At 39.6% G+C, this 11,653-nt stretch overlaps 2 non-coding genes across 2 annotated transcripts; both read left to right on the forward strand.

Moving 5' to 3' along the window:
* The first annotated feature begins 1,500 nt into the window (after positions 1-1,500).
* LOC112773989 (small nucleolar RNA R71) lies at positions 1,501-1,604 on the forward strand. Its single transcript, XR_003188505.1, has one exon. It is a non-coding gene; the product is annotated as a small nucleolar RNA R71 (small nucleolar RNA).
* A 9,439-nt stretch (positions 1,605-11,043) lies between these two features.
* On the forward strand, positions 11,044-11,151 carry LOC112774824 (small nucleolar RNA R71). Its single transcript, XR_003189283.1, has one exon. It is a non-coding gene; the product is annotated as a small nucleolar RNA R71 (small nucleolar RNA).
* Positions 11,152-11,653: the final 502 nt, after the last annotated feature.

The following is an 11,653-nucleotide window of genomic DNA, read 5'->3' on the forward strand; positions in this document are numbered from 1 at the left end:
TCTGTGGGGAAGTAATAATCTCCCACCTTCACCAGCACATTCTCAACTACCCCTTCAGCTTGCTTCTGAGTTTTGTCAGCCAGTTGTATGATTACATCAGTGGATCTCACCTCATTCAGTTGTAGCCTCTTCATAAGAGTTAGAGGCATCACATTTATGCTAGCTCCTAGATCACAGAATCCTCTGTCAATTTTTGTTTCTCCTATGATGCAAGGAATATGAAAACTTCCTGGGTCTGTTTTCTTAGAGATTGTGTCCTTCTTGATGAGGGCACTGCATTCTTTGTTCATTGTTACCGTTTGTCCTCCCTTCAAAACTCTTTTCTTGCTCAACAATTCCTTTAAATACTTGATGTGTGTAGGCATTTGATGGAGAATCTCAAGAAAGGGAATATTGATATGGAGAGACTTAAATGTCTCTAAAAACCTTGAATAGGTTTTCCCTTTTTCACCTCCTCCTAACCTCTGAGGAAATGGTGCTTTTGGTTGGTATGTTTCCATCGTGCCTTTTTGCAGTTCCTTGGCTTGCTCAGTTTCACTTTCCTGCTTAGCTTCCTCCACACCTTCCTTCAAAATTCCTGGCTCCTGCTCTGAGGGCCTGATTCCTTCTTCTTCTGAAACTTCCTTCAATATGGTGATGGCCTTGCATTCTTCCCATCTCACTCTCTTTTGTTCCCCTTTAGGATTCTTTTCTGTGTCACTAGGGAACACTGCAGTTGATTTGGGGGCCTGTTGAGATAGCTCTCCTACTTGAGACTCCATCCTCTTGAGTTTTTCACCATGGTTTCTTAAGGTAGCTCTCACATCATCCCTGAAGCTTTTCAATTCGGTTATGTCTTGACTCATGGTTGCCATCATTCCTTCTATCCGGTTTAATTGGTCTTGAAATTGTTGGTTCGGATTAGGTTGGGTAGGTTGATTATTTTGGCCATGATATGATGGTTGGGAGTAAGTGTTTTGTGTGGCTTGGTATGATCTTTGGTTGGAGTTTTGGTATGTGGAATTGTTATGTTGGTTGTGGTTGTAAGGTTTGTGGTTTTGTGGTTGGGTTTGTTGGTTCCCCCACCCAAAGTTTGGGTGATTTTTCCATCCTGGGTTGTAAGTGTTGGAATGTGGATGATATGATTGCCTTTGTTGGTTTCCCACATAGTTGGCCTCTTCCCAATCACCTCCTTCAATGCTTACTTCCTCTTGATCTTGTGTGTGTATTGCAGCCACTTGCTTTGTTTCTAATTGCCTGGTAAGCTCTGCTAGTTGCTTGGCAAACACTTTGTTTTGGGCTAGAATTGTATCAACATGGTTCAGCTCCATGACTCCCTTAGTGTTGTGCCTCTCTGATGCATAGTAGTACTCATTCTCAGCCACTGTCTCAATCACTTCAATGGCTTCTTCCACAGTCTTTTTCCTGTTCAATGAACCTCCTGATGAATGGTCTACAGCCTTCCTTGATTCATAAGACAGTCCATCATAGAAAATATGCAATTGCACCCAATCATGGAACATGTCTGGTGGGCATTTCCTTGTCAAATCCTTGAATCTCTCCCATGCCTCGTAGAGAGTTTCACCATCTTGTTGTCTAAAAGTCTGAACCTCAGATCGAAGCCTATTGACCTTTTGTGGGGGGTAGAAACGTGCCAGAAACTTGCTTTCCACCTCATCCCATGTTGTTAGACTCCCCCTTGGGAATGATTCCAGCCACTTAGCTGCTTTGTCCCTAAGTGAAAATGGGAACAAAAGCAGTTTATAGGCATCTTCCTGGACTCCATTGGACTTCACAGTGTCACAAATTCTCAGGAATTTTGTGAGATGTTGGTTGGGATCTTCATTAGCACTCCCACCAAATGAACAATGATTCTCCATAAGTGATATTAGCTGTGGTTTGAGTTCAAAATTGTTGGCCTGAATGGGTGGTTTCTGAATGCTGCTACCACAATTCCCAGAGGTTGGGTTTATGTATGAACTAAGAACCCTCCTCTCAGGAATGGCATTGTTTCCATCAGCTCTCTCATGGTTGTGAACTTCTCTATCCATGTTGAGATCTAGAGCTTCCTCAAAATTGTCCTCAGATTCTCCTTCAGATTCTTCTTCTCCTAGTACTCTCTTCCCTCTTGCTTCCCTTCTAAGTCTATGAAGGGTCCTCTCTGGTTCGGTATATGGAGGAGTTGATGTCTCTCCTCTCTTACCTGTCATACAAGAACACAGCACAGGCAACAAACAAGTGAAATACTCTTGGTTAATGGAAGAGTATGGTTAGAGCAATTGAGGAATTAATTCAAACAGTTAGTGAGTCAGTGAGTTAGTTGCTTGAATTTAAAGGCATAAAGAAAGAAAGCATGTAACAGAGTGCAGAAATTAAAATTCAACAAGTAACTTGTACTGAATTAATCAAAACAAAAAAAAATGCTCAATCTAGTTAACTTCCAATTGGAGAATTGTCAATCGAAAACCAATCCCCGGCAACGGCGCCATAAACTTGATGCGCATAAACTAGTTATGCTACGATTTAGGAAATTGCACGATCGGCAAAATTCCTTCCGGCAAGTGCACCGGTTATCGTCAAGTAAAAACTCACAATAGAGTGAGGTCGAATCCCACAAGGATTGGTTGAGTGAGCAATTCGGATTAGAAGTGTGTTCTAGTTGAGCGGAATCAAGAGTTAGATGAGAATTGCGGAATGTAAAATTGGCGGGAAAAGTAAATGACAAGAAATTGAAATGGCGGAATCTTAAATTGCATGAATTAAAGAGCAGAAGCTAAATTGCTGAAATTAAAAGGGAATGGGGGTGATTGCATGAATTGAGTTGCAGAATATAAAGAGAAAGTGGAAATCAGAAATGGGGAATTCATTGGGTGTTAGGAGATATTGAGATCTCCGAATCAAAACATGTTTATCTCTTCCTCAACCAATGCGTTCATTGAATTTTGCTTGGCAATCTTATATGATTGGATCCCAATCCCTTGGCTCACCAATTCTCTCTAAAAACAAACAAATTCCCAATCCCTTGGTTTAAATGTTCATAAGAAGAGATGATGCTCGATCACTGATTATACCACACAGTTTCATGAACCACAATTTGGTAGGATTACATGTCACAATATCCATCCAAACCCCAATCCAATTCACTGTGAGAAAGCTTCTCTAGCATGAATCCTCCATTCCTTTCCCAAGGTTCCGAAGGATTCCAATTATGGGTAGTTTCTTTCCCAAGACAACTACCCAATGGAATTAGATCGAGAAGCTTTCTAACAAAATTCAAGAGAAAAGATTGAAGAAGAAGATAAACTATTATTGATTCATTGAATTACAATAGAGCTCCCTAACCCAATGAAAGGGGTTTAGTGAGTCATAGCTCTGAATTCAACTACAAAGATATGAAAACTAGCTAAATGAAAAAGTAAAAGTCCTCCCTAACTTAAATTCTATCCTATTTATACACTTTCTATATTGAGCTTCTGTTGTGTTTCTTGGGCTTTGAGGCCTCTCCCTGCTTTCCTTTTGCCTTGGGTTTATGATCCATAATCTTGATGAGGCTGTTGATCCAAATTCTGTAACATTCATTGAGCCAACTTAGTGATAATCAAATAATGACACATGACTCAATAAATTGAAATTTCAGACTCATCAATCCTTCAGGCCCAATCCCATAAACCATGATATTCAATTGGGTTTCATACCAGAGTAAGTTTAAGTTAATGTTTGTGCTCAAATACTAACTTAAACCGCAATATTTTTGGCCCAGAAACCTTTTCCAAGAGTGGCGTTTAAGTTGCAGTTTAAGCTTAAACTGCAGCTTAAACGCCAGACACTTCCAGTGATGCCTTTTGTGGAAGCACGTTTAAGCTTCAGTTTAAGGTTAAACTGAAGCTTAAAGATGGAGATAGAAAAGGCAGCCCTGGAGGTCGAACACGTTTAAGCTCCAGTTTAAGGTTAAACTGGAGCTTAAACGTGGAAATAGAGAAAGCCATCCTGGAGGTCGAACACGTTTAAGCTCCAGTTTAAGGTTAAACTGGAGCTTAAACGTGGAAATGGAGGAAGCAACCCTGGAGGTCGAACACGTTTAAGCTCCAGTTTAAGGTTAAACTGGAGCTTAAACGTGGAAGCTGAGAAAGGTAGCCCTGGAGGTGTCGAACACGTTTAAGCTCCAGTTTAAGGTTAAACTGGAGCTTAAACGTGGAAATGGAGAAAGCAACCCTGGAGGAGAAACTTGGTCGAACACGTTTAAGCTCCAGTTTAAGGTCAAACTGGAGCTTAAACGTGGAAATGGCTCCCTGGTGCTTTTCCCTTTTCTGGCGTTTATCCTCCAGTTTAAGGTTAAACTGGAGGTTAAACGTGGAACTACCCCCCTTGGTGCCCTTCTCACTTCTGGCGTTTAACCTCCAGTTTAAGGTTAAACTGGAGGTTAAACGTGGAAATGCTTCTTTGGTGAGACTTTCATTCTGGCGTTTAACCTCCAGTTTAAGGTTAAACTGGAGGTTAAACTTCAATTCCAGCATTTCTTAGCCTTCCTGATTCTCGCGTTTAAGCTCCAGTTTAGGCTTAAACTGGAACTTAAACTCCACATGTGATATTCAAGCTTCCTTTATTGATTTTGTTGCTTCCTTGCTTAGCCTCTTCTTCCCTGAAATCATCCAAACAATTGTATCAAAGTCTTGCAAAATTTCATGAGAAATCTTCCATTCATAGCATTCAAGTAATATAACTAAAACTCATGGAATTTGCATTAAAATCATACTGTTTGGATGGTTCATTGCTTTGTTATTCATTTGACCATTCTTGGTTACTTTAAGCTCAAGAAAATGCATAAAACAACTAAAACTAACAGAAAAATGCTAGTGAAACTAGCCTAAGATGCCTTGGCATCAAACACTATCCACGCGACCGCGTCATCCACACGGCCGCGTGACCTGGAGATCGGCGTAAATATCCAACGTCCAGAAAGTTAGGCTGGAATCGTGCGGCCCTTGTGCATTTTGCACAAATTGGCCCACGCGATCGCATGCCCCATGTGATCGCGTAACTTGCACAAAACCAATCCCACGCGACCGCGTGAGCGACGCGATCGCGTTGCATAGATTGCACAACACCCTAGGATGAGACAGAGAGTTATGCTGAAACGGTGCTGGAGTTGTGCTTTTAGCACAATGTCCAGCAACGCGATCGCGTGACCCACGCGATCGCGTCATCCCCTCTTCCACCCCTTTCATGCGATCGCGCGACCCACGCGATTGCGTCACCCCCATTATCACCTCCACAACGCGACCGCGTCCCCCACGCGATCACGTGGATTTGAAAATATAACCCCCCAGCCACGCAAACCCTATCAGTCGCGCAGCCCCCCAACCCTCTTCTCCCTCTCTTCCTCCTCTTCTCTCAACCACCACCTAGCCACCACGCGATCGCGTAACCCACCCGGCCGCGTCATATCCTTCTGAAAGCCCACTCACGCGATCGCATGCCCCACGTGATTGCGTCACCCAATATTTGGCAATTAATGATTTTTGAACAGAGAGTTGTACGAGAGTGAGGCTGCACTCGCGCCACTAGCACAAATCGAGTCACGCGATCGCGTGCCCCACGCGTTCGCGTCACCCAACCTTATCGCGCACCACGCGACCGCATCACCCACGCGACCGCGTCGCCAGCGTCGCACAACCTATCCAGATTAGTGCCAATTTTCTTATCTTTTCTTCTCTAATCCTAATTTCTTCTATCTTTCCTTCTTTCTTCTTTCTTTCTCGTCTTCTTTCCCTCTACTCTTCTATCCCTTTAATTTAATGCATTTATTTGTTCTTTCCTTTTTCTTTTTCAATTTTTTTTCATGCATTTTTATGTTGGTGTTGGAGTTTTATTTGGATAAGTGCCTTAATTTATTTGAGCATATGGCTATTCTAAGGAAAGATTTGACAATTGAAATTTACTTATGGCTCTCATATACATTTGGATTACATTATTTTCATCCTTATTTTTAACTTGCACACCCAATGTATTTGAGATTATCATTCATAATTGTCATCATTCCACATGCTCTTTAATTTGGCACATTTATGCTTGAGCCATGCTTCTCATGCCTATTATTTGCATATTTTTATCCTCTTGCATCTAATTATTTTGAATTGCCCCTTTTGATCTTTATTGTTGTCTTTCCTACATGTTGTAGCTACCATGTAGTTGGGTTATCATCTTTTCTTTGGCATTCCTTATCACTTGGAATTTCCTCCCTTCCAGTCTTAGTTTTCTATATTTTACACTCTTTCTTTTTCTTCCTCCTTAGGCATGGGTGCCAAGAAAGAAAAAGAGAAGGTCGCTGACAAGACACCAGCAAGGAAAGGAACCAAGAGATCTCCAACCAAGACACCTCCATCTACAAGCGTCAGTTGGAGCAACCCGTCCACCTGCACATCTCAGCATGCACCGAGGACGGTGCAATCTTTAAGTGTGGGGAGGTCGATACCGATCTCCATGGGTTAGTTATTTCTTGACTCAACACCAAATTTTTTATTTTATTTGTTTGTTCATTGTTGCATTTGCATATTTGTTTGATTTTATGCATCTAGTTACTACTTGGTTAAAGTAATAAAATTCTTCTAAAGACCCTATTTTTGAAAAATTTCAGTAATTTAAATTGAAAATTTTTTTGTTAAATTTGTTTGAAGTTGTATTTGGAACATGGTTTTTGAGCCAAAGAACACACAACCTGTGAGATTTTGTGCTTACTTATATGGTTACACTATTTAACCATAATATTTTTATTCTTGTGTGTTTTCTTCTCTATAATTGCAATCTTAGCTTTGTTCCATTCTATATGTCCAATATTTAGTGTATTTACATGCTTGCATATGATTGAGGCCATTATTTGATTTTAGCTCACTTATCCCAAATAAGCCTACCCTTTAAATCACCATTGTCAGCCACCTTGAGCCTTTTAATCCCCATTTATTCTGTATTTTACCACATCACTAGCCTTAAGCGGAAAACAAATTAATTATCCCAATTGAATCTTTGGTTAGCTTAAGATAGTATGTTAATTAAGTGTGGGGAAATTGTAGGAACATGGGTTAATAAAGGAAAAGTATAATGTTTCTAATTTATTTGAATATCAGAAATTTGGGAACCTACTCATGAAAAACCAAAACAGAAAAATAATAGAAAATCCATGTGTATTGATAAGTTATGTTTGTTTCTCTACAAAAAAAAAAGAGAGAAAAAAGAGAAAAAATAAAATAAGAATTCCCCGGAGAATGAACTCCGGGAAGGTAGTAGAGTAGGGATTTGTATGATAAAATTTCGCACGTGAGGAGTTATTTCTTGGTTTCGTCCAGTCATTAATAACTTGATTATTTTTAGATAATAGTAGATAGAAACAACGCTCGTAAGGAGTCCTATTGAAACCAAGAAATATAGGCCTGCCTGCCATCCACACCAGAATAAATGAAGTTTCCCGAAAAAACCTGCTAGTGGAGGAAGACCTCCTAAGGATAAGAGACATAGGGCTAAAGAGAGAGCCAAAAAAGGAAAAATACTCAATAAATAAGTAAATAAGGGGACAAAATTACCCCAATATTAAGTTTAATAAAAGATCAATGCACATGTGATAAAAATTAAAGAAAAATTTAGTACATGAGTATGGGAATTATACAAAAGTGAGAATTATGGGTAGCTAGGCATGAATTTAAAAGTATATAGAGTATATGTATATTAGGTGAGAGCTTAGGTTAATTAAAGATTCAATTTATAAAGCTTACTTAGCCATATATATACCTTTACCCTTACCTTAGCCCCATTATAACCTTGAAAAAGACCTCATGATGTTTGCATTGGTATATTAAATATTGTTGATTGGTTAGATGAAGAACAAGGTTTAGAAAGCATGACTAGAGAAGAGTAGAGTGATTGACCCTAGACACCTTAGAGTAAGAGTGATATACACTACTAGTGAGGGTTCAATGCTTGATTCTATGTTCCCTGCTTTCATTAGCTATCTTCTTACAAGTTTATTTGTCCTTTATTGTATAATTTGAATTAGTGAAATCTGATTTATGTTTGTCTTGGAAAACTTATTTATTTTTAATCAAGTAGGTAGAAACATTTTGCATGTAGTTGTATTCATATAGATAGGATTGCATTTCATACATCCTACCATTCTTCTTCATTTTTATAGCTTCTCTTGAGCTTAGCATGAGGACATGCTATTGTTTAAGTGTGGGGAGGTTGATAAACCTCTATTTCATGGTTTATCTTGTGCTCAATTGAGTGGTTTTTATCAACTCTATACCCACTTATTCATACTATTTGCATGGTTTTATATTTCCTTCCTGATTTTGTGCTATGATTGAAAACATGCTTCTTTGATCTTATATTTACTTATTATTAATCCTCTCCTATTACCATTAGATGTCTTGATATGTGTGTTAAGTGTTTTCAGAGATTACAGGGCAAGAATGGTTCAGAGGATGGAAAGGAAGCATGCAAAAGTGGAAGGAATACAATAAGTTGGAGAAATTGCTAAGCTGTCCAGCCTGACCTCTTCGTACTCAAACGGCTATAACTTTAGCTACAGAGGTTCAAATGACGCAGTTCCAATTGTATTGGAAAGCTAACGTCTGGGGCTTCGATTTGATATATAATATGCCATAGTTGCTCTGATGCTAGGCGACGCGAACGCGTGATCTACGCGGACGCGTCGCATCTGCGAACTTCAACTCGCGCGGCCGCGTGGACGACGCCTCCGCGTCACTTGTCCGCGACCTGGACGTACCAGAATACACAAGGGGCGATTTTTGGGCTATTTTTGACCCAGTTTGCGGCCCAGAAAACACAGATTAGAGGCTATAAAGTAGGGGAATGCATCTATTCAAAGGGAGCTCGCCAATTTTCACTTTCCATGATTTAGATTTAGTTTGAGAGAGGTTCTCTCCTCTCTCTCTCTCTTAGGATTAGGATTAGGATTTAGGACTTCTCTTAGTTTGTAAGAGTGACTCTCGATCCAGGTTTAATATTTACTTTAATGCTTTTATTCGTACCTATAAATGTTGCCAACTTGACTTATGAACCCTTTCCATGTTATGATTTGAATTAGTGATTATGAGGTATTTCAGTTATTGATTGCTTTCTCTTTAATTTGTGTTACCATTGCTTTCCATCTAAGGACATTTTTATTCCAACAATTTTGTTTTTCCCTTTTGGTCTTGGTTAAGAAATCAGTAACTCAACATTATTAAACTCAGCATAATTGATAATCGTTATCTTGCTAATTGAACTGAACTTCAATAATCCCAACTTTTTCTTAGGAAATAAATAGGATTCGAAGGTCAAACTAATTAGTCCCTTGACTTTCCTTTACTTTAGTAAAGGTTAACTAAGTGGAATTTAGATTCAACTTTCATTATTGTTGAGAGAGATAACTAAGTTGGACTTCCAATTTCTCTTACCTTGCCAAAAGATTGCTTTACAGTATTTATTTATTTTAATTACCATTTAAATTATTTGTCATATCTACTCTTCACTCTCAACCCCGATTTTACAACCTCCATAACCAATAATAAGAACATACTTCCCTGCAGTTCCTTGAGAAGATGACCCGAGGTTTGAATACTCGGTTAGCAATTTTTAAAGGGGTTTGTTACTTGTGACACCCAAAACGTTTGTAAGAAAGGTTGATTGCTTGGTTTAGTAACTATACTTACAACGAGAGTTTTCTATAACTTCTAAACCATCAATCTTCAGTTCTTCACACGTCCTCTACTAGTACATAAGCCATCTTCATAGATTTGTTTGCCATCTCTAATGAGAAATTGGCAGCATGTACCTCAAGGATTCCCAGTTTCTCCATTACAGAGAGTGGCATGAGGTTTATCCCTGACCCAGGTCGCATAGAGCCTTCTCAAAGGTCATGGTGCCTATGGTACAAGGTATTAAGAACTTTCCAGGATCCTGTTTCTTCTGAGGCAATGTCAGTTGATCCAGATCACTTAGTTCATTGATGAGCAAGGGAGGTTCATCTTTCCAAGTCTCATTACCAAATAATTTGGTATTTAGCTTCATGATTGCACCAAGGTACTTGGCAACTTGCTCTTCAGTAACATCCTCATTCTCTTCAGAAGAAGAATACTCATCAGAGCTCATGAAGGGCATAAGGAGGTTCATTGGAATCTCTATGGTCTCTAGATGAGCCTCAGAGTCCTTTGGTTCCTCAAAGAGAAACTCCTTATTGATCACTGGACGTCCCAGGAGGTCTTCCTCACTGGGATTCACGTCCTCTTCCTCTTTTGTGGGTTCGGCCATGATTGTTATATCAATGGCCTTGCACTCTCTCTTTAGATTCTCTTCTGTATTGCTTGGGAGAGTACTAGGAGGTGTTTCAGTGATTTTCTTACTCAGCTGGCCCACTTGTGCCTCCAAATTTCTTATGGAGGACCTTGTTTCACTCATGAAACTTAAAGTGGCCTTGGACAGATCAGAGACTAAGTTTGCTAAATTAGAGGTATTTTGTTCAGAGTTCTCTGTCTGTTGCTGAGAAGATGATGGAAAAGGCTTGCTATTGCTGAGCCTGTTTCTTCCACCATTATTAAAGCCATGTTGAGGCTTTTGTTGATCCTTCCATGAGAAATTTGGATGATTTCTCCATGATGAATTATAGGTGTTTCCATAAGGTTCACCCATGTAATTTACCTCTGCTATTGCAGGGTTATCAGGATCATAAGCTTCTTCTTCAGAAGATGCCTCTTTAGTACTGTTGGATGCATTTTGCCATCCATTCAAACTTTGGGAAATCATGTTGACTTGCTGAGTCAACACTTTGTTCTGAGCCAATATGGCATTCAGAGTATCAATTTCAAGAACTCCTTTCTTCTGAGGTGTCCCATTATTCACAGAATTTCTCTCAGAAGTATACATGAATTGATTATTTACAACCATGTCAATAAGTTCTTGAGCTTCTGCAGGCGTTTTCTTTAGGTGAATGGATCCACCTGCAGAATGGTCCAGTGACATCTTGGAGAACTCAGACAGACCATAATAGCATATATCCAGAATGGTCTATTTTGAAAGCATGTCAGGAGGACACCTTTTGGTCATCTGCTTATATCTTTCCCAAGCTTCATAGAGGGATTCACCATCTTTTTGCTTGAAGGTCTGAATATCTACTCTAAGCTTACTCAGCTTTTGAGAAGGAAAGAACTTAGCCAAGAAGGCTGTGACCAGCTTATCCCAAGAGTTCAGGCTATCTTTAGGTTGTGAGTCCAACCATGTTCTAGCTCTGTCTCTTACAGCAAAAAGGAAAAGCATGAGCCTGTCGACTTCAGGATCTACTCCATTAGTCTTAACAGTCTCACAGATCTGCAGGAACTCAGTTAAAAACTGGTAGGAATCTTCTGATGGAAGTCTATGGAATTTGCAGTTCTGTTGCATTAGAGCAACTAATTGAGGTTTCAGCTCAAAATTGTTTGCTCCAATGGTGGGGATTGAGATGATTCTTCCATCAAACTTGGAAGTAGGTATAGTATAATCACCAAGCATCCTCCTTGCATTATTATTATTTTCGGCTTCCATCTCCTCTTCCTTTTCGAAAATTTCTGTAAGGTTATCTCTGGATTGTTGTATTTTAGCTTCTCTTAGTTTCCTCTTCAGAGTTCTTTCAGGTTCTGGATCAGCTTCA

The sequence above is a fragment of the Arachis hypogaea genome, chromosome 18 (genome assembly GCF_003086295.3).
Source record: "Arachis hypogaea cultivar Tifrunner chromosome 18, arahy.Tifrunner.gnm2.J5K5, whole genome shotgun sequence".
Taxonomy (NCBI): domain Eukaryota; kingdom Viridiplantae; phylum Streptophyta; class Magnoliopsida; order Fabales; family Fabaceae; genus Arachis; species Arachis hypogaea.